At 50.8% G+C, this 23,086-nt stretch overlaps 1 protein-coding gene across 22 annotated transcripts in view; it reads left to right on the top strand.

Annotated features, from left to right (window-relative positions):
* FUT8 (fucosyltransferase 8) overlaps positions 1-23,086 on the top strand; it is a 388,964-nt gene that overhangs the window by 91,656 nt on the left and 274,222 nt on the right. For 19 of the 22 annotated variants that reach the window (XM_078608816.1, XM_078608815.1, XM_078608812.1 and 16 more), the window contains exon 3: positions 14,911-14,945. The exons of the other annotated variants lie outside the window; for them this stretch is intronic. The gene's annotated coding sequence lies outside the window, so the exon portion shown is untranslated. The remainder of the gene's footprint in view (positions 1-14,910; positions 14,946-23,086) is intronic. 22 annotated transcript variants of the gene reach the window in all.

The following is a 23,086-nucleotide window of genomic DNA, read 5'->3' as shown; positions in this document are numbered from 1 at the left end:
GAGAGGACAGGTTTGCGTGGAGGAGACGGGCCGCTTGGAGGGAGCACATTTCTGCATCGTCCTGTGCGACAATGACGATGTCTAAGTCGTCCGCCAGCAAAAGTATCTTTTCTGTCACCATGGCGTCGATCCCCTCGTCGTCCATTCGTGGAAAGGCTTCCTTTGCCAGCGCCAGGAGGCTTGTACGGTACGCCAGGGGCGACTCCTTCGTCCCCCGCTGGCGATCGTAAAAGAGTTGACGACAGTCCGATGGTGGCCCATACACAGCGGACAGCACTTGCATCGCCTTCCGCAGCGTGGAACGCCTCTCCTTCGTTGCCGATGTTAGTGTGGCGAGGGCGTCGCTGTCGAGGAGTGCTGGCAGTGCTCGGAGAGCCTCGGCGTCTGTCCACTGTGCCATCTCCTGGTGAGCGAGGAAGCGCCGCTGGAAGCCGCCCCAGTCGCCCTCCTCGCCCACAAATTCTTTGAGCGGCGGCAGTCGCTGATGTAAGGCAGCGGCTGCAGAGGACGATCGCGCTCCCTCGTCTCCCTCACTCGACTCAGCGTCGGCCCGAAGCAGCGATGGCATCGCCGGTCGCACCCGTGGTGACGCGGCAGGCACTGTACTCCCGCCGTTGGACGCGATGCTTAGAGCGGCCACGCCCTCAACAGCAGCTGCGGCGATGGCGGGAGTTTCAAAATGTTGCTCCGTTGAAATGGCGGGAAGGCGCTGTGGTCGTTGGCTGCTGTCGCCTCGTGGCGGTCCCGCAGCCCCCAGCCGCGTGATGTTGTCGAGCATGGCGGCTGCGGCGTACAGCAGCTCGGCCAGCTTCGCGTGCGCCTGCCTCAGCCCCTCCGTCGACGGCTCCCCTTCCTCCAGCTGCTGTGGCGTGGGTGCACCCAGCCCCGGCTGCTCGATGGCATCTTCAGCCATCTCGGGCCCTCCGACTGCAGCGGTGTCCTCCGCCCCTGGTACTCCGACTCGAGTCGTCCGGCGTGTATCCATGTTCGTACTTTGTTTCACTTCTGACGCCAGATGTAGTAACGCTCACGACTCGTTCACACCGGAGTTGGAGGCACACTTGTTTATTTTACACCAACGTTGTGACATACACATTTGAGGGGGTATCGGCCCCCTCACCCGTCTATCTGAGGACACACCTCTCTAGCTAACCCTAGCCTGCCTCTGAGTCCTCCACTAATGGGCTAGGGGAGGCTATCTTGGCCCGACACTGGTCAGTCGGGCCCGGTACCCAGAGTCCAGACCAGCACTGGCTCTGGCTCTGGTACCACGCCACTGGCTCGAGCCTGCGCGGTCCTGATAAGGACGGCGTACCAGGGGGAGTCCAGGGCTCTATCTCAGACGTCTTCCGCCTCCTCTTCTTTAGCTAAACATCACTCTCGAGCCCTTCGATACAATCCCCTTTTATACCCCACCCCTCCCTGAGGGGTGGGGCCCCGGGGGATCATAACGACCGAATCGACCCCCCAGGGTGTCTGGCGCGGACGTCGCAGAGGGCACCTGCTTGTGCACACATGTAGCCCCGCCTACTGTGTTTGTTTACCATAGGCTGCCATGCATAACGGGCTCTCTCTCTAACACCCCTACAATAGTTTAGTTATTTTCCGCCCACATAGACAAACTATGTAAATTCGCGAATTCTACTTTCGTGCTGATTTTCAAGAACCTAACCTTCACGAATGTCATCAGCAATGCTGATTAAGAGCAGTAGTGCAGCAGTTAAAGTGCTGCGCTATGAACCCGGCGACCCGGGTTTGATTCCCGCTCATAGCCAACACCAGTGACGTTTGCCTGAACGAGTCCTGGATCTCCCCTAGGTCGACTCAGCCTCAATAGGAGTGCCTGGTGCGGTGTGTAAACATCGCCACTGGGAAGACAAAGGCGGCCGGGCGTGGTGCTGGCCACCCACCCCCGTCATGTGCCGTGCCGGCCTTCAAAGGTGCTACTCGCCAAACAGCACTTGCCCCAGCAGTCAGTTGAGGCTACACGGGGTGGGGGGGGGGTGGTGAGCTTCGTCTTTGTCTTTGTGAAGCCTGCCGCGACCCGGCCGTCACGCTGCGCTCTTGGCTGTGAGAGCCGTGCAGGGTCCGCCCACTCACACGAAGGCAGCTGCGCAAATCGTGCGTCTGCGTGCTCTGGGGGTTTTTCTTGCCCGGCACGCTCTCCACGGCCACCCCTTTGTGTCCTGTTTAACCGGTCGCAGCGACGGTGGTCCGATGGTCGTACCCTGTCTTGTGTCGTTGCGCGTGCGGGATTCACATTCCGTTTCGCTATTGGTGCCACGTGCTGCGTAAACTTAATTTGTAAAAAAAATAAAAGACACTTCATTTTTATGAGTAAATCTGCCTTTGCCGAGTAATCGTGGTAACATTTTGAATACGTCGGCGTTACAGCGAGTTGTCCAAATAATTGTTGCTTTTTTTTTCCTCTGGCCAGGACACAAAAAGGAATTGGCCGAACATCCCCAATGTAGGAAGGTGCTGCCGTGGTGCAGTGGTCAGCAGCGCACACACAAGAGGTCACTGGTTCAGTCTCCTGGCGCGCCAGTTGACACAACGCAGCTAATTTCTGCAGGGTGCCACTTTCCCACAAAGCCGTGCGCACGGCTGTGGTCAACGTAGATGAGTAGAACGACGGCTTGGAAGCGGTCCCACTAAAAGCCTAACGACGAAAACCAACACTATCATCACGAGTTCGACTTCCCTAATCGAACCAAGCAAACGTCCCTCTCTAAAACCATCGGCGGCAAGACCTCCCAGACTCTATGGTCTTGCCAAAATCCATAAGGAAGGCACCCCGCTACGACCCATTGTGTCGACGATAAACTCTCCTACGTACAAACTAGCCCGTTTTCTATCAGATACTCTGCTCCCTTTCACAGGCAAGACCTCTTCGGCAGTACTCAACTCAATCCAATTAGTCTCTATGGTTAAGGACATGGTACTATCTCCTGATGACATCCTCGTCAGCTTTGATGTAGTATCTTTGTTTACCAAAGTCCCAGTACCGGACACCCTAACAATAATTGAGGACTTAGTACAACATGGATTGAATTCTGATGCACCTGCGCTGGTTAGGCATTGCCTCACCAACACCTATTTTACCTGGAATGGCACCTTCTACAAACAGAATGAGGATACCCCTATGGGCTCCCCTTTGTCACCAGTTATAGCCAACATGTTCATGGAAAAGTTTGAATCAGACGCCATCCAGACATCCACCCTGCGTCCTTCCCTGTGGAAGAGGTATGTGGATGACACTTTCGTCATCTGGCCACATGGTCTCCCAGCATTGAACCACTTCTTGGACCACATCAATTCTAGACACCCATCCATCAGATTCACCATGGAAGTGGAGAAAGACGGTAAACTACCATTCTTGGATATTCTGTTTGAGAGGAGGCCTGACGGATCCTTGAGACATTATGTCTACAGGAAAGCCACCCACACAGATTCCTACTTGAAACCGGATTCCCACCACCACCCATCTCAAAAGAATTCTCTCATCAAAACGCTATACCACAGAGCCCATGGCATTTCTGACAAACACCACCTGACCGGTGAATTAAGACATGTACATCGGGCCCTCAGGATGAACGGATACTCTGACCGTACTATCCGCCAAGCTGTCTCTCCCACCACACAGAAACAGCCACATGAAACTCCGACCAAAACCATCACGTTACCATACATAGCAGGCGTGACCAAAATTCTAAACAAACATAAGATCCAAGTCCGATTCAGTACAGTGCATAAAATCCGTGATCTGATTCCATCTGTGAAGGATGTCGTTCCTGACTTACAGTATCCTGGAGTCTACAAATTGAGTTGCATTTGTGGTGATTGCTACATTGGAGAAACGAAACGTCATGTTTCTGATCGAGTCCGCGAGCACAAGTCAGATCTGAAACACGGCAGAACTGATTCTTCTGCCGTTGCCGATCATTGCTACAACTCGGTGGGCTCTCATGAAATTGTCTTTTCCGAGACCAAGGTTCTCTGCAAACCTCCCGGCTACCATCATAGGTTTGTACACGAAGCCATACAAATATACAAACACAGACATAATTTCAACCGTGATGATGGGTACAAACTTAGTAATCATTGGAAAGATGTTATCAACCACGCAAAAAAGACTTAATTACACTTTTTTGGACCATCTTATCTGACAGGCACTATTTTACTTTACTTTACCGAGTGTTAAAATCCCCAGTTATTTTTTAACAGTACTCTCTTCATTGTTCAGCCAGCATTGGTATAAACATGGGCATTTTCGTTCTTTTGTCTATCATGTGTATCAGACCTCCCCTCCCCCTCTCTGTCCATTGTGTTGGCGTGTGCAGCAGCAACCGCTTCCAAGCCGTCGTCCATTTTTTTTGGCCCCGCCCCCCCCCTCCCGATGCGTTGTACTTAGCACTCCGTGCTGTCTTTGAGCCCCGCCCCCCTCCCTCCCGATACGTTCCATTCATTGGCTACCACATTCTGATGAGTTCCCCCCCCCCTCTCCTCCCCCCTTCAACTTGCTTATAAGGGATTACATCTTGAATCATTGCCTCACTTGATGCAGCTAATTCGGCTGTGACGGTCCCACCTGATGACGGAGACTTGTGTTGCCTCCGAAACGTCGTGATTTTTGTTTTATTTTATTTTATTTTCATTAATTTTGATGTTTTATCTACGTGACTTTACCGAAAAAACCTAAGAATATGATTCCTTGCAGTCACGAAAGCTTCAAATCTAGGCTTCCTGGATTTTAAACTAGATTCGAAGCTTTCGCGACATTAAACTGTTTGTCTCTTTCTGCTTGTGGGTCTGCCTATGCTGTTTCCGTATCTGTGTTTTATCACACTTTACTTCTAATTTAGCAATCTTTGGAAGAACGTTAATCAAGCAGGCTATGCTGTGTATTATCCGACCCTCTGTGTTGCATTGCATTACACTTCTTAATTTTACTAAATTTGCTTTCTCAAACTTTCGATTTTCTTGCTCTAAACCATTGTCTCTCCTCCGGCCACTGTGGTCCGGAATTCCACACTGCTCCCTCCTTGTCCCCTCGTCTGTCTGCTGGTCCCACCTCCCCAGACCTCTCTCTGCCCCGGCCCCTCCCCCCCTCTCTATTTAAGGCCTCGGCACAGAGTCGTTGTCCTTCTGTTTGTCTTGGTGAGTGTCTCGCTCGGTGTGTCTTTATGTGTGTCTCTCTCTGCATGTGTGTCTGCCTGTGCTGTTCCTGTGTCTGTGTTTTATCATTCATTCTTACCTGATGATGGTTGCTTGCGTTGCAACCGAAACATCGTATTCTACTATTATTTGATTTGATTTTCTACGTGACTTTACCGAAAGAACCAAAGAGTAATTCCTGGATTTTATTCTGACTCTCATGCCTCCTGTCCTGAAGACGCTGAGCGTAGCGTCCAAACGAAATGCCGCCTACCTGCATTTGGTCGTGAGTATTATTTTACAACTCGCTGGCGAGTCGTGGTTTTTGGTATTCCTGTCCAGCCTTGTCCTCGGACTGCACTCTCCCAGGAGGTCTCGACATGGATCGCAGGCCGGAAATCCAGGCTCCCCCAGAAAGAGGGCTTTAGGAGCTGATCGCTGACAAAATGAATTGTGGACTGAGCAATGGAATAATTGGTTCGGCACCCAGGTAGGGTCAGTAAATAAATGAGTTTTCACCACCGTTGGTTTAAGTGTGGCATGCTGGGTAAATGAAATGCCTATTGTGATTGGATGGGACCAGAGGTCAGGGGCTATAAACGGCCGGCGTGCCACTGGAGGAGCCCGCGCTGCGCGTGGCCTAAATGCAACACCGTGGAGGTAGCGATGGTTGGTGGATCACACACAGACACTTGTAACTCTCCCTACCCGTGGGCACTGAGGCCGCCACCTCCTGGCTTGCCAGGGTGTCATGATGCCAGTGCAGAAAGTGGGTTCATTTCCATCTGTATTCTATCTTTACGTGGAGTTGAGCATTAACTCTCCTCACACGTCCAGGTTTTGTCCAGGTACTCCTTTTCCTCCCCGCATCTATAATGGAGTTAGCCAGACGTCCCAATGTAGGCCCACAGAACTTAGGCATATTCTTTTCACTGGTTCTGGCAGTCTTTCTGCTTGTCTCTGGTTTCCCGTGCACATTTACAAATTGTGCAGCGGCTGTTTTGAAATGCAATTTGCATGAGCAACGAGAGGAAACTTAAAAGACCGCCCTCTTGAGAAGGCTGGAGGTTGCCTTCTCAACTTCCCACTTGGGAAGATTGGTTGGAGGTTGCCGGCTGGAGCGGTTCGCGACTGTGCGGAGAGAGAGGAGTCGTTTTCGGGGCAGGAGAAAGGCATTCGGAAAGGTTGAAAGTGAACCTTTTAACATTTAGCGTGTTTTTGTTTTGGGGTGCCCGCATTAAATAGGTATAAGCAGGCTTTGGATTGTGTCTTACATGGCGGTTGTTCGCCATGCAGGAGCCGCAGCAGGTTCTGTATATTTAATGCAAACATTCTGCTCTGCTGCTCCCGACTGACTCGGGTTTGTCGTCTGTTGAACTGGCTGCATCGCTCATATCCAGTTTGGTTGTTCACTCTGCCCACCGGTCCTCTGGAGTCGATAAAACGAGTCCAACTCTCTCAGGGGAAGCCAACAGTGAATCAGAAGCTTGATTTAGACTGCAGAAGGAATCCGATGAGCTCTGAAGCTCTTTCACGGATGTCCCGTTGTTGTCCTATAGAGAGTCGCTCCGCCATAGGAATGTGGAACTTCCACCACTGGCTCCGTGTCGCAACAGGAGATGAGCACCGCCTCAATGCCCATTCGGAGCAGAAAGTAATTTTGACTTCACATTTAAAATTACATTCAAACATTTTCGATTTCTACCAGTACATATATATTTACTTTCCTTGCCGCCATGTTGTACACAGCTCAGCAGAGAGAGGTGTGATGAACGGCATAGAGGACATGTGGCCGGCCCCCGCGGGGCAGCCTCCCACACGGCATCCCCGCACAGTGCGGGCCCTCAACGTGGACCCGGACAAGCCGAGGGTTGTGACCCCCACACCCGGACGATGGCTTTGGCCTGGGGCCACAGATGCCAGCGAAGGGACTGTGGCCCGCGAGTGCCCCAATTCGCGTTTTTGGTTCCCTGGGGGCCTGTGCTCGGCAAAGCGGAAACCCCCCACCACCAATTGGGCGAAGGCATCGCGACGTCTACTTGGTCACGCGCAGTCACCCGCGATCAGCCTGCTCGCGACAGTCTGGGGCGCACCTCAGGAGGAGCCTGAGACATCAACCTCAGGAGGAGCCTGAGACATCAACCTCAGGGCACCGGCACTGACATTGGACCCCGAAGCCACCCAATTGCCAGATTATTAGCCCCCTGGCGCCAGTCATCCTACGTGATTTATGTCTTAAATACACACAGCGACGCCATTCTAACAGGCTCACGGTGGCTGCAGTGTTTAATGGACCCGGCTGACATTACGATGTACGGCGATGTGCTTCTGCTGACGTGAGCGTTGAGGGCCGTGCTTGTCTCCTGCTCGCAGCCCCGAACGCACGAGGGGGACATTCCACTTCCCGATGACGGAGGCGAGGCTAACCACATGGACAGTTGTTGCTGACTTCCGCACAGAGTGCTACTTATTTTATCGACCCTGGGGGGTGGTCTGAGTCATCCCCCCCCCTCCCCAAGCAGAATTGGAAGTCTCAACAGAGCGAGCCACTTGGCCGGCTCCTGCGCACGGAGCTTGTGATTGGGCGTAGTGGTCTAATTTATTAACGGACTCGTGACCATTTTACACGTCGTCCCCAATAATCGTTGCGGGCAGTTAGTACGTTTACAGTCTGGTATCATATGATGCGTGAAACTGGAGTGATTGACAGTCGGTTTCATGTCCTTTTCAAGGGCCACACTCGGATGTGCGGATGAGATCTAAGTGAATATCCTCGTGCAGCTGCACACTGCTCTGCGGTGTGGGTCGAGGGGGAGAGGGAGGGAGGGGGGAGCGAGGGGGGGGGGGGGGCGAGGGGGGGGGAGGGCGAGGGGGGGGGAGGGCGAGGGGGGGGGGAGGGCGAGGGGGGGGGGAGGGCGAGGGGGGGGAGGGCGAGGGGGGGGGGGGGAGGGCGGGGGGGGGGGGGAGGGCGAGGGGGGGGGGGAGGGCGAGGGGGGGGGGGAGGGCGAGGGGGGGGGAGGGCGAGGGGGGAGGGAGGGCGAGGGGGGGGGGAGGGCGAGGGGGGGGGGGGGCGAGGGGGGGGGAGGGCGATGGGGGGGGGGGGGAGCTTTAAGTCGTCGTGTGGCCAAGACACCGCCGCCTCCTTGCTGGCCAGACGGCTCCCGGAGGCCCATTGCCACCATTGTACGAACGCGGTGGCAGCGCTGCCAAAATCCCGGCTTTGATTGTGGATATCTTCTTCTTCCTAGCGTTGTTCCCGTTGTGGCGCAGGGTCCGCTTTTCGGCATTGTCTTCTCCATTTGGCTCGGTCCAGGGCATCTTCAGGGGATGCGTTGACCGTCTTCATGTCTTCCTTTATTCGGTCCATCCATCGCTTCTTCGGACGCCCGCGTGGACGGCGGCCCTCTGGCTCAATACGCAAGGCAGTCTTGGCCACTGATGACTCTTCACTTCGCATCACGTGGTCGTAACACCGAAGCCTTGCCTCAAGCATCTTGTCCGCAATGGGGGCCACACCAAGTCGCTTCCGAACGTCTTCGTTCCTGACACGATCCCATCGAGTGAGCCCGAGGCTCCATCTGAGCATCCTCATCTCCATGGTGTGGAGAGCTTGTTCGTGTACAGTTGTGGCTGGCCAGCACTCGGATCCATAGAGTGCCACCGGTCGGACGATGGTCTTGTATATTTTTCCCTTCAGCCTATCCGGAATTTTCCGATCACAGAGGACTCCGGTGACTTGCCTCCATTTCATCCACGCCGCATTGACTCGTGACCTCACATCAGTCGTGATGCTACCATCTGAGCTGATGGTGGAGCCCAGGTACTTAAAGTCCGTCACTTTCTTCAGATCTTCTCCGTCAACACTGATGGTGCCGTCGGTTTGGGGGCCACACTCCATATACTCCGTATTTTTGATGTTGAACCTCATCCCGTTTTCGTCCAAACGTTCCTTCCACAGGCGCGTTTGTCTTTCCACTTCTCCTCTCTCTTCATCTGAGAGGAGGACGTCATCCGCGTAGAGAATTGACCATGGAAGGGGCGTGTGCAGGTCGGCAGTGATCGTGTCCATGCACAGGATAAACAGGAGTGGTGACAGGGCCGATCCTTGGTGCACTCCAACGCTGATGGGAAATGGCGGTGATATGCCCACTGCACACCTGACTGCACTGGTGACGTTCTTGTATAGGAGTTGCACCCAATGCACGTAGGTTTCAGGGACTCCATGGGATCGAAGCGAGTGCCAGATGAGGTCGTGGGGGACCCTGTCAAATGCCTTTTCAAGGTCGAGGAACGACACGTGCACAGCTTGGTTCTTCTCTCTGTGCCTCTCCAGCAGGAGCCTCGCCGCGAATATGGCGTCCGTAGTGCCACATCCTTTGACGAAGCCGCATTGGTTGGGTGATAGGGTGATGATGTTTCTAATCCTCGTGTCCAAAACTCGCTCAAAGATCTTCATCGCATGACACAGGAGCCGGATTGGCCTGTAATTCGAGCATTCTGCCACGTCCCCTTTACCCTTCCAAATTGGAACCGTCGTGCTGGTCGACCAGGCTTCTGGGACCTCACTGGTGCTCGTGATGGTGTTGAAGAGCTGGGTAAGGAGGGCAGCACCCTGCCTGCCAAGGATCTTCCAGGCCTCAGCAGGGATATCGTCCGGGCCAGTCGCTTTCCCATTCTTCATTCTCCTGATAGCTTGTTCCACTTCGGTGATGGTGATAGGTGAAACCGGACCGAGGACGTGTTCAGCGCCAATAATCGGTGGGTGGGGAAATTCCTGGTTGCAGATTCCAGAGAAGTAGTCGCTCCAGCGTTGAAGGATGGCGGGCGGGTCTCTGAGAGCGCTGTGATTCTCATCCTTTATGCATTTGACCTGACCAATATCCTGAGTCGAACGATGGCGTGCCTCTGCCAGTCGATAGATCTTATTGGCACCTTCTGGGGTGTCCAGTTCGACATACAGTTGGTCGTATTGAGCTAATTTCACCGCTGCAACTACTCGCTTCGCTGCCGATTTGCAGTTTCTGTATTGTTGGTAATCCAGATCTGCGAGCGTTTGGCGCCACTTCTTGAAAGCTAGCTTCTTCTCTTTCACTGCTAGCTGAACTTCTTCGTTCCACCACCATATTTGCTTGTCAATAAAGTGTTTTCCCGGCTTAGTTAGCCCCAGTGCTTCCATTGCTGCTGTGCACAGTTGGCCAGCGAGATCTTCCCAAATCGCATTCGCTGGTCGGTTGGTGTTCACGTCAATCTGATTAAAGGCGACTCTCAGCTGATCCTTGCATTCCTTCATCCGCCACCACTTAATTCGCTGCTGTCCAGTTGTTGGTGGGCGATGTCGCTGGCCAATGTCCATTTTTATGTCCATGACCAGGATGCGATGTTGTGGGGCGATGTTGTCCGATGGTATGACTTTAGTGTTTGTCACCGTTTTCAGCTTATCCCGCTTGACAAGCCAGTAATCAATTTGAGTTGATCTCCCACCACTGGCGTACGTAATGAGATGGGACGGTCTCTTCTTGAAGAAGGTGTTGGCGAGGACAAGATCATGGGCTTCCGCAAAGTCCAGGGCTCGGTTTCCCTCATCGTTCCGGGTACCATATCCTTGGCCACCATGGTTTCGAGGGTATCCATCCCGGGCGCTTCCAACGTGTCCATTTAGGTCTCCACCAATTACTAACTGCTCTTCTCCATTTATCGATTGCATGTTTCCATCAAATTGTTCCCAAAATTCCTCCTTGGTATCTGCTGGGCAGCCGGGCTGCGGCGCATAACAAGATACCACCCGGAGGCGTAGGTCGTTTGAGTCGATTTCGATGGACATGAGGCGGTCGGAAACACGGTGGACGGCCACGACGCTGTCTCGTAGATTTTGGCTGACTGCGATTCCAACGCCGTTCTTGGTGTTTCTTTCACCGTTGTAGAACAGTTTGTATCCTTCTCCAATCTCCCTGGCCTTTGCTCCACTCCACTTCGTTTCTTGGATGCATACGATGTCGATACGACGGGCCTTTAGGGCAGCTGACAATTCTCGACTTCTCCCTGTCAATGTTCCGATGTTGAGTGTTCCCAGCCGTAGTCGGACTAACTTCTTTAGCCTGCCCCATCCATGAGTAGGTAGCCCTCGTCCACTTCTCGCGTCGTTTGGGCGAGGACGGCGCGCGTTTCCCCCGAGGGGTGCCCTAGCTTGTTCCAAGTTGATTTGACGTTGCCATAGATGCGACACAGAAATACTTTGGCCGGTGGGTCGCTCCATCTGACGCCAAAGACCCTCACCGTTGGTTGGAATCCAGCCGGCACCGCGTGGAGGTGGTGATGGGATTTTGCAAATCACATTTCAAGTATATCAATGTGATGGGCAAAGCCTTTTATAACCCCTGGCTCTGCGTGGTTTTTAGGTTTAAAAAAAAAATGGTGGGTTTTAAATTAACTGGATCAGAAGTGTCGTGAAGACGAAATGTGTGTGAAGGCCACCCCACACCCCCACAATTCAACACAGAAACACACGCAGACAAAGACGGATCATATTCTTAGGTTTTTTCGGTAAAGTCACGTAGGTAAAAAATTAAAATTAAAATGAATAAAAGTAAAATAAAATAAAAATCACGACGTTTCGGAGGCAACACAAGCTTCCGTCTTCAGGTGGAACTGTCACAGCCCTACAGCTGTATCAAGTAAATGAGAGATTACAAGAGATACCACTCCGTATATATAATGGTTGAGGGGGGGGCCAGGAACGGCACACTTTTTATTATTATGGTAAGGTGCGGCTTGAGACTATGAATAGATTGCCTAACAAATGACTGAGCCTTTGGAGAGGTGCGGTTACTCAGTTTGTAACCATCATCTAAACAAACATAAGATCCAAGTCCGATTCAGTACAGTGCATAAAATCCGTGTTCTGATTCCATCTGTGAAGGATGTCGTTCCTGACTTACAGTATCCTGGAGTCCACAAACTGAGTTGCAGTTGTGGTGATTGCTACATTAGAGAAACGAAACGTCATGTTTCTGATCGTGTCCGCGAGCACAAGTCAGATCTGAAACACGGCAGAACTGATTCTTCGGCCGTTGCCGATCATTGCTACAACTCTGTGGGCTCTCATGAAATTGTCTTTTCCGAGACCAAGGTGCTCTGCAAACCTCCTTGCTACCATCAATGGTTTATACACGAAGCCATACAAATATACAAACACAGACATAATTTCAACCGTGATGATGGTTACAAACTGAGTAATCATTGGAAAGATGTGATTAACCATGCAAAAAAGTTTTAACTACACTTATTTGGACCATCTTATTTGACAGACAACTATTACAGCTTACTGATAGACAGCCAGTTTTGTTTTACCAGGTTTAGCTTCGTTTTTCACATTTTTTCACACTTTTGTTATGTAGGCTAGGCGTAGTCACAAACCGAACTATCTCCATAATAAAGGCTCAGTCATTTGTTATGTAGTCTATTCATAGTCTCAAGCCGCACCTTACCATAATAATAAAAAGTGTGCCGTTCCTGGCCCCCCCCCCCCTCAACCATTATATATACGGAGTGGTATCTCTTGTAATCTCTCATTTACTTGATACAGCTGTAGGGCTGTGACGGTTCCACCTGAAGACAAAAGCTTGTGTTGCCTCCAAAACGTCGTGATTTTTATTTTATTTTAATTTTATTTTACTTTTATTAATTTTAATTTTTTACCTACGTAACTTTACCGAAAAAACCTAAGAATATGAATCCTTGCAGTCACGAAAGCGTCAAATCTAAAGACAGATCACCCGCATAGCCATACGGTTTGGTGGGGGCAAGTACTGTTCGCGAGGACCTCTGAAGACTCGTGTGGTGCACGAGAGGGTGGTGTGGCCAGCACCATGCCCAGTAATGATGATGACGATGATTATACACTGTACCTGGTATTCATTTAAGGCTGAGTCTATTCGGGCGGGGGGGGGCTGGTAGACATCCAATAGCGATAGCAAACCTCAGCAAGCATTACCAGCGGCTGACAAGGTGTACCATGTTCAAAGTGGACTTTCAGACACATGACGGACACACACTAGGTGTCAGATCTGTGCGAGAAGGCATGAAATACAATGGCGTGGTGCTTGCGCACACCGGTGATCCAGCGTGCCGAGGCAGGGGTTGGTGGGTCACGCAGATCCTAAGACCGGGGTCCCAGGACGCCGCCAAACGATGACGTAAGGGGATGGTTCGCGTCGCAGCGGAGCGTGCCTGGACGCAGCGTCGCGGGGAGTTTGGTGGATCCAAACGCTTCCCAAGCTGCTTGACCTCGTCGCGGGTTTCTCCATCTTCCACTGAAAATAACACTGCCAAAATGACGTTACCCTAGCAGACGATCGGTGACAAACGCGCGTCGCTGTGTCTCCTGTAACAACAGCCTGCCTGTGGCAGATGCGTGGCTAGCCCCTGCCGTGCTCCTATCGGCTCATGGCAATGTTCATGGTGATGCTCGTGGTTATCCTCATCGTTATGCTCATGGTGATGTTCATGGTTATGCTCATGACGATTCTCATGGCGAATCTCATGGCGATGTTTGCTCAAACGGGAATGGCTATACGGCTTCCGAGCTATTTAACTATTACTCTTCAACTATTACTATTTATTTTACCAGGTAAGGCCCACTGAGCTATGTAGCTCTTTTTCAGTAGCGACTTGGCCACAAATGACAGTTCAACGAAGCGGCTTATCGCGTGGAGATGTGTCGCAGCCAAATACTCTTAAATGCATGATGTTGATTCTAAATGTGGAGGGAAAAACCGGTGGACCCGAAGAGAAAACCCATGCGACCACGGGGAGAGCGAGACATGCAAACTCCAAATAGACAGCAGCAGGCATTGTTAGAGTCGAGATCGAACCCACGAGCTTCCTGGACTCGCCTGATTAGCGGCCATGCAACAATCCACTCTCCACCCTCCACGCGCAGTGAATTAGTGGATTGCCATGGTTCAGTATTATGTTCAGAATATCAGCAAACTTTATTGTGTGATTTATACCCTCTCTGATATTTGTATATATTAAAAAAAACTATTTTTTATTTTACCAGCTAAGGTTCAGTGAGCTATGTAGCTCTTTTTCAGAGGCGACCTGGCTATCGCAAATTATAGCTCAACGAAGTGGCTTATCACATGGAAATATATCACAGCCAAATACTCTGAAGCGCATGTTTTTAAATGTCAAGGGAAAAACCGAAAGACCCGCAGAAAAATCCACGTGACCACGGAGAGAGAGACGCGGAAACTCCACATCTACAGACGTCAGGGTCGGGGTTGAACGCACGACCCCTTGTGTATACTAGGCGAGGGAGATAGCACTCCGCCACCGTGGCGTCTCGTGTTCATATATGTGCGCATGATGACCTGCATGCCAGCTGTGCTTAACGGACCTCTGGTGTAAATTGTGGGACTGTGGTTTCCGCTGGCATTCGTCGTGTTCACATTGTAGTACAGCAAAATTGTGCTCCGGTGGGAATGGATGCAATGTTCTTGCGGTTCACTTTGGGACGGACCCTCAGATTATTGTTTGCAGTTTCGAGAAATGGCAGCGTTTAGACCCACACAGGCTTGTGGAGGTTTGTTTGCGCTGCGTGTGTTAGCGCTACATGTGTGTGCGTGCGCACGTGCGTTGATACGCCGCACACCCTTGCACCCGAGATGTTCCATCTCGAGGGATTTGCCAAGAGAAATAATTGATTAAATCGAAATAAAATTAGACTGATCTCGCGTCTGTTTGCCATTTCAGATGCTGATTATTGTGGCGACACGAAGTTTCTAAAGGTATTTCTACATACACGGCGTTACGCGCACACGTACACGGCGTTACGCGCACACGTACACGGCGTTACGCGCACACGTACACGGCGTTTAATAGAAACATCTTGAAGTTTGCCGCAATGCTCAGTTTTTAGTCATGTCTGTAATGAAAGAGATCGCGGAGTAAAATTACTCGTGGCAGTGCGTGATTGATTTTTGGCCGAGGCCATTATTGTCATGAAACCCTCCACCACCCGACATAGCCCAAACTAATACAAATGTCACGTGCTGTACAACCGTGAGTTGAAGAACAGCCAAACCCACCTCCAGTGAGCGTGACTGACGATGCGTGGCGGAGTTTCAAGAGAATCGTCTTAGCTGCTCAATGAGGCCATGAGGGTTCGTCTTCACCTCGCCGGTGAGTGAGCTGAAGCAGTCGCCACGGCGCGTTAAACACTCGTGCACCGTGTGACGATTGCGGTGGTTTGGCTGTAGGTGTGGGGCGGTGGAGTTTTTCGCAGCAAAAAACAATTGGGCTGGATCATTACGTGGCCCCAACTCAACGGTCGACGATGAATCATGGTTAGTGGCTGCAAAATCCAACATGTTAAGGTAATGTGTTTTTTTTTATCTGCAAGGCTCTGTGGTGTCCTTAGAACAATCCCGTAGAGCCTCGGCCTTCTCGACTCCACTGGGCTCCTGTTCCCTCGACTCATTTGGTGCTTGAGGGTTGGTTTGGTTTTGTGTGTGCGTTTGTGGGGAGCGGTAGTGCAGCGGTTAGCGCGCTGCGCTACGAACCCGGCGCCCGAGTTCGATTCCCGCTCACGACCAACACCAGCGACGATTATCTGAACCGCTCCTGGGCTTCCCCTAGGTCGACTCTGCCTGAAATGAGTAACCGGTGTGGTGGGTAAACAACTGGAGAGACAAAGGCGGCCGGGCGTAGTGTTGCCCGCTCGTGCAGTGCCGGCCTTCATAGGTGCTCGCTAACAACACTTGTCCCAACAGTCTATTGAAAGCTATAGGGGGGGATCTTTGTCTGTGTGTCGTGGGGAGGACCTGCACACCGTGCGCACACAAAGCAGCAGGCCCAGAGGACAGATGCGCCAGGGTGGCTCGCTGGGTGCACGTGCGTGCGTGCGCACCCTCGGCTCCCGCGATGTGCAGTTCGATTTAAACTGCACACGGTTCACGGCATGTGCCAGCGCGCTAATGGAATGGTGCAGTCTCTCAGGCCGCTCTGGATGTACTAAGTAATTGCCATTGTTAGAAGGCATTTTGCGTTCCGATTGTTGCGGGGCAGAGGGACGTATTTGCGAGGCGTCGTCACACTGTGGCGGCAGTGCCTCGTGGCACGTGCGGCCCGAAATTGGGTTCAGAATCATCGGAATATTTATTCTGGAGGAATCCGAGGAGCTGTAAAGCTCTTTTTCACAGATGTCCAATCGGGGCAGGTAAGAACCTTACAACAACAAACAAAACACAAATACGATAGTAGTGCAAAGTGCATGAATGCTAAACAAATCACCCAAACACACACAACTAAACCATCCCCATCCTACCAGACAAAGCCCACTGAGGTAGTAACTTATTTTTCAAAAGCGACCTGGCCACAAATGATAGCAGCAAAATCATCTCAACAGTCGAAATGCACGTTTCTAAATGTGGAGGGAAAAACTGGAGAAAAAAATCCACGTGACCACGGTGGGGAGAGAAACATGGAAACTCCAAACAAACAGCATGCGCCAGGGTCGGCCCTCGTGTGTTTTGGCTGAAGTGTCAGTCAGAGCCTGTTTGTGTCCCACTAGCTCAGTGTTGTTCAACTAATAAATAACTTCCATCTGTCTCTCAACATACACTCAATATCCGCCCAGGTGGCTTGGCGGAAAGTGCGAGTGGCTCGCAGTCGGAAGGGTGCGAGTTCAACTCCCGGTTGGCGATTGACTGCGACTGGACATCTGTGAAGAAGAGCTTCCTAGCTCGTCTGATTTCTTCAGCATAAATAATAATTCTGATTCTGCCTCAGCCCATCATCCTTCTGGGGTCTATAAAATTGGTCCCACTTTGTGGGATCGTCAGCAGTGGTTGTCCACTGCTGACAAAATTCTCACACCAGCCATAGCAATGTGGAATGTCCACGACTGGCTCTGGGCTCTTAAACAGATGAGCACCGCCTCAATGCTCATTTGAGCAGCAGGAAATCACTTTGACTTCATATATAAAATTACTTATGGACATTTTCAATAATTTAGGATTTCTTCGTAGACTTTGATTGACATACTCTTTGGTTCTTTCGCTAAAGTCATGTAGGTAGAAAAAGAAAACAAAAGAAAAATAATATATTATTTATCATATATATTATAATATATATTATAATATATATTATTTTTATTTTGTTTTCTTTCTCTACCTACGTGACTTTACCGAAAGAACCAAAGAGTATGGATTCCTGCAGTCACGAAAGCTTCTATTCAAGATTTTTCCTTGACATGTTATATGCAGCTCATTGTGTTCGGAGACGCTGCTTATTGAGCAGAACATCACTTTGTTTAAAAAAAAACCTCAATGTAACTTTTCATCAGCCTCTAGGCATTTGTGCAAATAACGAATTCTCAGCCAGTTTCTACCTTCGGGATCTCATCAGCAGTGTGCCTTGTAAAACAAATGCTACTGTGTTTACCAGGTGTTTTTGGCAAGAAAACTCCATTTTCATGGTAGGGCAAAAACACAATATCATAAACAACTGGTTACGTACCAATGTGGAGCATTATGCGCCACGGTGGCTAGGAGATGTTAACTACCTCGCCTGGTATACAGGAGGTTGTTGGCTCGATCCTGACTCTGACGCCTGTATATGTGCAGTTTACATGTCTCTTTTCCCGTGGTCGCATTGATTGTTCTCCGGGTGCTCTGGTTTTCCCCTCCACATTTAGAATCAACGTGCGTTTCGAGTATTTGGCTGCTATACATGTCCACATGATAAGCCACATTGTTGGGTTATTGTTCGTGGCCAGGTCGGTTCAACAAAGAGCTCCTACACAGCTCAGCGGGCCTTACCTGGTACAATAAAATATCGTTTAGTTTTAATACATAACTAGCCTCCCATTGATAGTTGTATACAATTTATTGGTCTGCACAGCCCATAGGCTGATGGAGGTGGTGAGTCTAAACATAGGAAAACCACTTGACTTTTGCATGTCGTGGTATTAATTGTATCCCTCCCAAAGGAATGATTGGCCGAGTCATCCCCTAACCAGGATTGAACTCGTAACCTTCTGATTGGGAGCCGCTGGCTCTGCCGCTGAGACACCTGGTCGGCTATTTACTCTATTACCCACGTTGCTCCACTCTGACACACCGGTAATCGAGGTGTTAATGTTTAATAATGTGTGCCTGAGTGTGTCCAAGTCGACAGCACGGCCGCAGTCGTCCTGACTTGCGAATTAGGAAGTCGTGCATTAAGATCCTTGCTGGATGTCAACTCAGCCCATCACCTCCTGAAGGGGTTGATAAAACAAGTACCCACGGATGGGGGAGGACGTAGCGATCACGATTTATTCCGCGCAGGATATAGAATGAAGATGATGTACAAGGCCGGGGCGGGTGAGTAATGAGGCTGAGGCGGGATGGGGGATAGGGTCAGGGGAAGGGCTTGGTTAATAAAGGGGAGCGGGTTTCTGGGGCAGGCGGAGGGAGGAGGCAGCGATGGAGATGAGCCCCATTGAGGTCACGCTTACACTTGGACTGTGCACCGTCTCTTTCTCTACATCAGTCGTACCTCTCACTCCTCGGGCGTGATACGATTCGACAAAAGCGGCGGCCGCTGAGTGAGACGTGAGCTCAGGACAGGGGAGGTCTGATTGGCGTGACCGGCACCGGAGCGGTTTCCACGAGTCCGGAGACCAAGGGATGTTGTAATGAGACAGTCAGGACAGATCTATGGGTCTCTGTGTGAGTCTCTGGGTCTCTATGAGTCTTTGGGCTCGGACGTCATGGCCGTGATGTTCGCCACTCCCTTCGCCCACCGTTGCGTTCACCTCTCACCTGTGCTCGTAATCTCGTGTAGCGGGTAACCATTTACCCAGCACCATGTGTTTTCCCCAATTAGGATAAAGTCTCAGTGGGGGTAGTGGTATATTTTTCCCATTTTTAACCGAGTTATTGTGTTTGTTACCTCTAGAATAGTAGATTCAAGGTAAATGTATGCGCACAGTAATTGCTGTTGCATTTTTAAAATCCATGCTCATGTGGATTAGAGGTTGGCCACCGTTATTAATGTTTGCCAATATCTCATGTAGCTGCCATCATCACCATCATCGCCTTCATGTATAGTTGATTGTAAAGAGTGTCCAATGTGGAGGTCACCACGCACACGAGCCTGCGATTGCTTCATGCGTGCAGCATTTTTTATGTTTCCACGGGGAATCCCGCGGTGAGGGTAAAAGGGGGCCTGAAGGTGCCCATTGCCCGACGGGACGCGCAGCCGCGGACGTGCGAGGCTACGTCTTGTGCGTGGACTCAAGAAAGACTCAAGTTAGCTCGTGCCTCAGGCGTTGGCCATCTTCTTCTTCCTCCCTACGGCTGCTGATGTAGATGCAGAGCAAAGACTACACTTTCACATTCAGGTGGTCAAGCCAGATAACTGCGGCAGGAGCAGCGGAGTGTCTCGCTGTGATGTCCCCTTGGTATTTGTGGATCGGGCGTTGGCCATAAACCATCATAACTAAACATGTTTTCAGCTTAGGTTCAGAGGCAGCCACGGAATTGGCTGTCATATTTTTTAGATGAGCGTCGCTCCACCAGCATCTGTGGCCATGCTCGAGGAGCACCTGTGCTCAGTGGAGTGTGTAGATGCAACTAAAAACCCAAACTATTTTTGTTATTGTACCAGGTAAGGCCCAGTGAGGTATACAATAGCTCTTTTTCAGGAGCGACATTGCTGCAATTGATAGCTCAGCCGATGTGGGCATATCATCACGTGGAAATTTATAGCAATCAAACACTCTGAACGCACGTTGATTCTAAATTTGGAGGGAAAACCGGAGGACCCGGAGAAAATTTTACAAGAGCATGGGGAGAGGGAGAGACGCAGGCTCCACCAGGCGTCAGGGTTGGGATTGAACCCACGCCGTCCTGTATACCAAGCAAGGTAGTAAACACCTCGTGCAGATGCCTTCGAGTAGAATCACATACAAGGAGTTTGGATGTCGCCGAGCTTCAATATAAATTAACGTCAGCCAAGGTTTCTCGTCGAGTCGTGCAATTAGTCTATCATCACATATATCAACATCATTTATAGATTATTTTGGGTTCGGCCACATATGTTGAACTTCTTTCGCACCATCGTACGTAGCCAGCCGTGCTAATCCGAATGATCTGGCAAGAAAATTCTGTCGTTTTAGACCCTCCGCCACCCGACACAGCCAAACAAATTAAATTGACACGTGTCAATGGTTATTGTTTCAGCTCAAAAGTAAGTTGAGGAGCAATTCTCACGACTAAATCTAGCGAATTTAGGTACGACCTTCCAATTGAAACTGTGTGAAGCGTCACCAAAAATGAATTGAGAATCATAACATTGGCTGAGGAAAAACCCGATGTGTTCAGTTCTTCTTTCTCATCACAATTATAAGCCCCTCCACCTGATGTGATGCAGCAGCAGCGGCGGCGGCGGTGTGAGTGACCGTAATGGGGCCACGGTCGTCCGTATCATGAACGGGGGATTCATCGTTGATGCAATGACAGCATTAAAGCGATGTGCCCCTGAGGTGTGCCTTGTGATCACAGTGGGATTTAAATGGTTATGATGATGAAGATTATAATTATTATTACGCTTGTTTACCTAGAAAAGCCTCACCCAGTCTCAGCATTTTCTGTCAGCAGGGTCCCGCCCGGTTTTTACAATAGGAGGCACCGATTGATATGCGTTTGCCAATTGAGTATTTGGCGGTGTAATTTTTCCCAATGTTGGCAAAATTTGGACCATGACGTTGGCACACAATGGCCTGCCCTTCCCCGTTTAATACCACGGGATCTCTCACGTCCGCTGTTGACATGGGCGGCGCATCGTATCTTCCGGTCAATGCAGCACCGCATTAGTAACGAGGGCACAACTTCGTGGGTTAATACCAAGCAACGATGGAATTTTAATTATTCTGAGAAGGAAAATTAACGGAGCCCCGTTAATAATGCAGCCAATAGGCGTGCGATCTCGTGGGACAAGCGCGTACAAGCATGCATCCATTTGCGCAGCGCAAGTGCATTGTCTAGGCTGCGCTACTTACGGAGTAATTGACAAAGTCTAACGCGACCACACAAGAGGGCCCAGCGGACGGATGCTCATGAAGATGCATCGCAAATCCTTGTCTCTAAAAAAACGTGCCGTGACCCCGAGGTCAGTGCGGTGGGTTTGTGCGTGAGTGTAGGTAATTCAAACAAGATCTACATCTCTGCTTTATTGACCTGGTCAAGGCCTATGATGCCATCAACAGGCCAGGGCAGTTTTGTGCTTTCGAGTCCCTGACTCTCTGGTCACAATCATTAAGGGCATTCATGATGGTGGGCAGGTTTGGGTAAAGCTACGTGGCCAGGAGTCAGAGCCATTCCCTGTTCACCTTGGGGTGTGACAGGGATGTCCTCTTGCTACCACATTATTTAACGTAATTTTTGATCATGTAGTTCGAGAACCTTTCCATGTCTGTACCGGAGGAATTTTTTATCTGGTACATAAAAAATGGGAGGCTGATCGATGCCCGGGTGTGGTCGAGGGATGGCTCCCTATTGGTCAACCATGTTCTGCATGCTAATAATCTGGTGATTGCTGCTCAATCATAGGAGGAGTTGGAGGCGCTGCTGCTGAACCTGGAGTGTGCCACTAAGAGGCGGGGTCTTACCATCATCAGCCCCACCAAAACTAAGCACCTGCCTGGGTATTTTGTGCCATCAAACACTCCACTTTCTCAGCTCCCCAATGGTGATGGAGCAGTTGTGCAGAGAGTGGAGAGTTTCCCATACCTGGACAGTGTGCTTATGACCATCTACGGTTTGACAGCAGAGGTCTCACTCCGAATTAGTCGGGCAATATATTTTTATTGGTTGCATAATGTTGTCTGGAAACTACTTGGTCTGTCGCTCCGCACAAAGCTTCAGGTATTTTCGGCCACAGTCATGCCCCCCCTTCTCTATGCTTTTGAAACGTGGACCCCTCTCATGGAAAATATGCGCCGGTTAGAAACATTCAGGCTGGCCGGCCTTGGATCCATCCTGGGTTTAACCAGGCTGGATTGTGGGAGGAGCTCACAAATCCTTGAAACATCTTGACATATTCCCTATCAGAGAGCTGCTCCGGCAGGCAAGGCTGTGTTGGCTGGGTCATGTAGCCCGCATGCCCAGCCACCGCATGCCCAAGCGAGCTTCTGTTTGGCCGCATAGAGGGGCTAAACGGGAACGACATGCGTTGGAGAAGAGATTAACTGATGCGGTACGGGAGGATGTGGAGTTGAGTGGACTTACCGACGACCGGTACCAGCAGTGTCAATATCGGCCTCTATGGAGGAGGCTCGTGAAAGACGCTACTGGGCAGTTGGAAGCAGAGTCACCCTCCAGCAACAACGGAGAGCAGAGGAGCGACGCTCACAACAACAAGCGGAGTGCCGGGCGGCTTAATGCAGTAAGTTGGCACAGTGAATCTACCAGTCATCTCAGTCAGCCAACCTATGGCACCTTGGTCTATCCCGTGACCTCCTGTCAGCGAGCCTTCGACACTTCACGTGGCCTCAAAGTGCACCTGGTCTGGCACAAGCGCCGTGGTGACATCACCGTCACTTAGTGGCGAATGGCGGTTGTTGGTATTTGTGCGAGTGGGTGTGTGAGTGGGTCGGTGGGTAAATGAGTGTGTGGGTGTGTGAGTGGGTCAGTGGGTGAATGAGTGTGTGGGTGTGTGGGTGTGTGAGTTAGCGAGTGGTTGTGTCCGGTATTGTGGTGGTTAGACACTGTGGATGAGATGAGACAGATTTATAGAATTCCTATGCTCAATGATGAGAAAACGGCAGTGTACAGCAAGCGGGCTAGTGAACCTGTAGAACTCTCAGGGTTAATACCTCACATGCCTGCGTCTCCACTGGTTCACCTGCCTCCTTCCCTGCTCATAATGGAAATAGTCAAAC

The sequence above is a fragment of the Lampetra planeri genome, chromosome 30 (assembly GCF_965212315.1).
Source record: "Lampetra planeri chromosome 30, kcLamPlan1.2.h2, whole genome shotgun sequence".
Lineage (NCBI taxonomy): Eukaryota > Metazoa > Chordata > Hyperoartia > Petromyzontiformes > Petromyzontidae > Lampetra > Lampetra planeri.
This window is presented reverse-complemented; position numbering and strand designations above follow the sequence as displayed.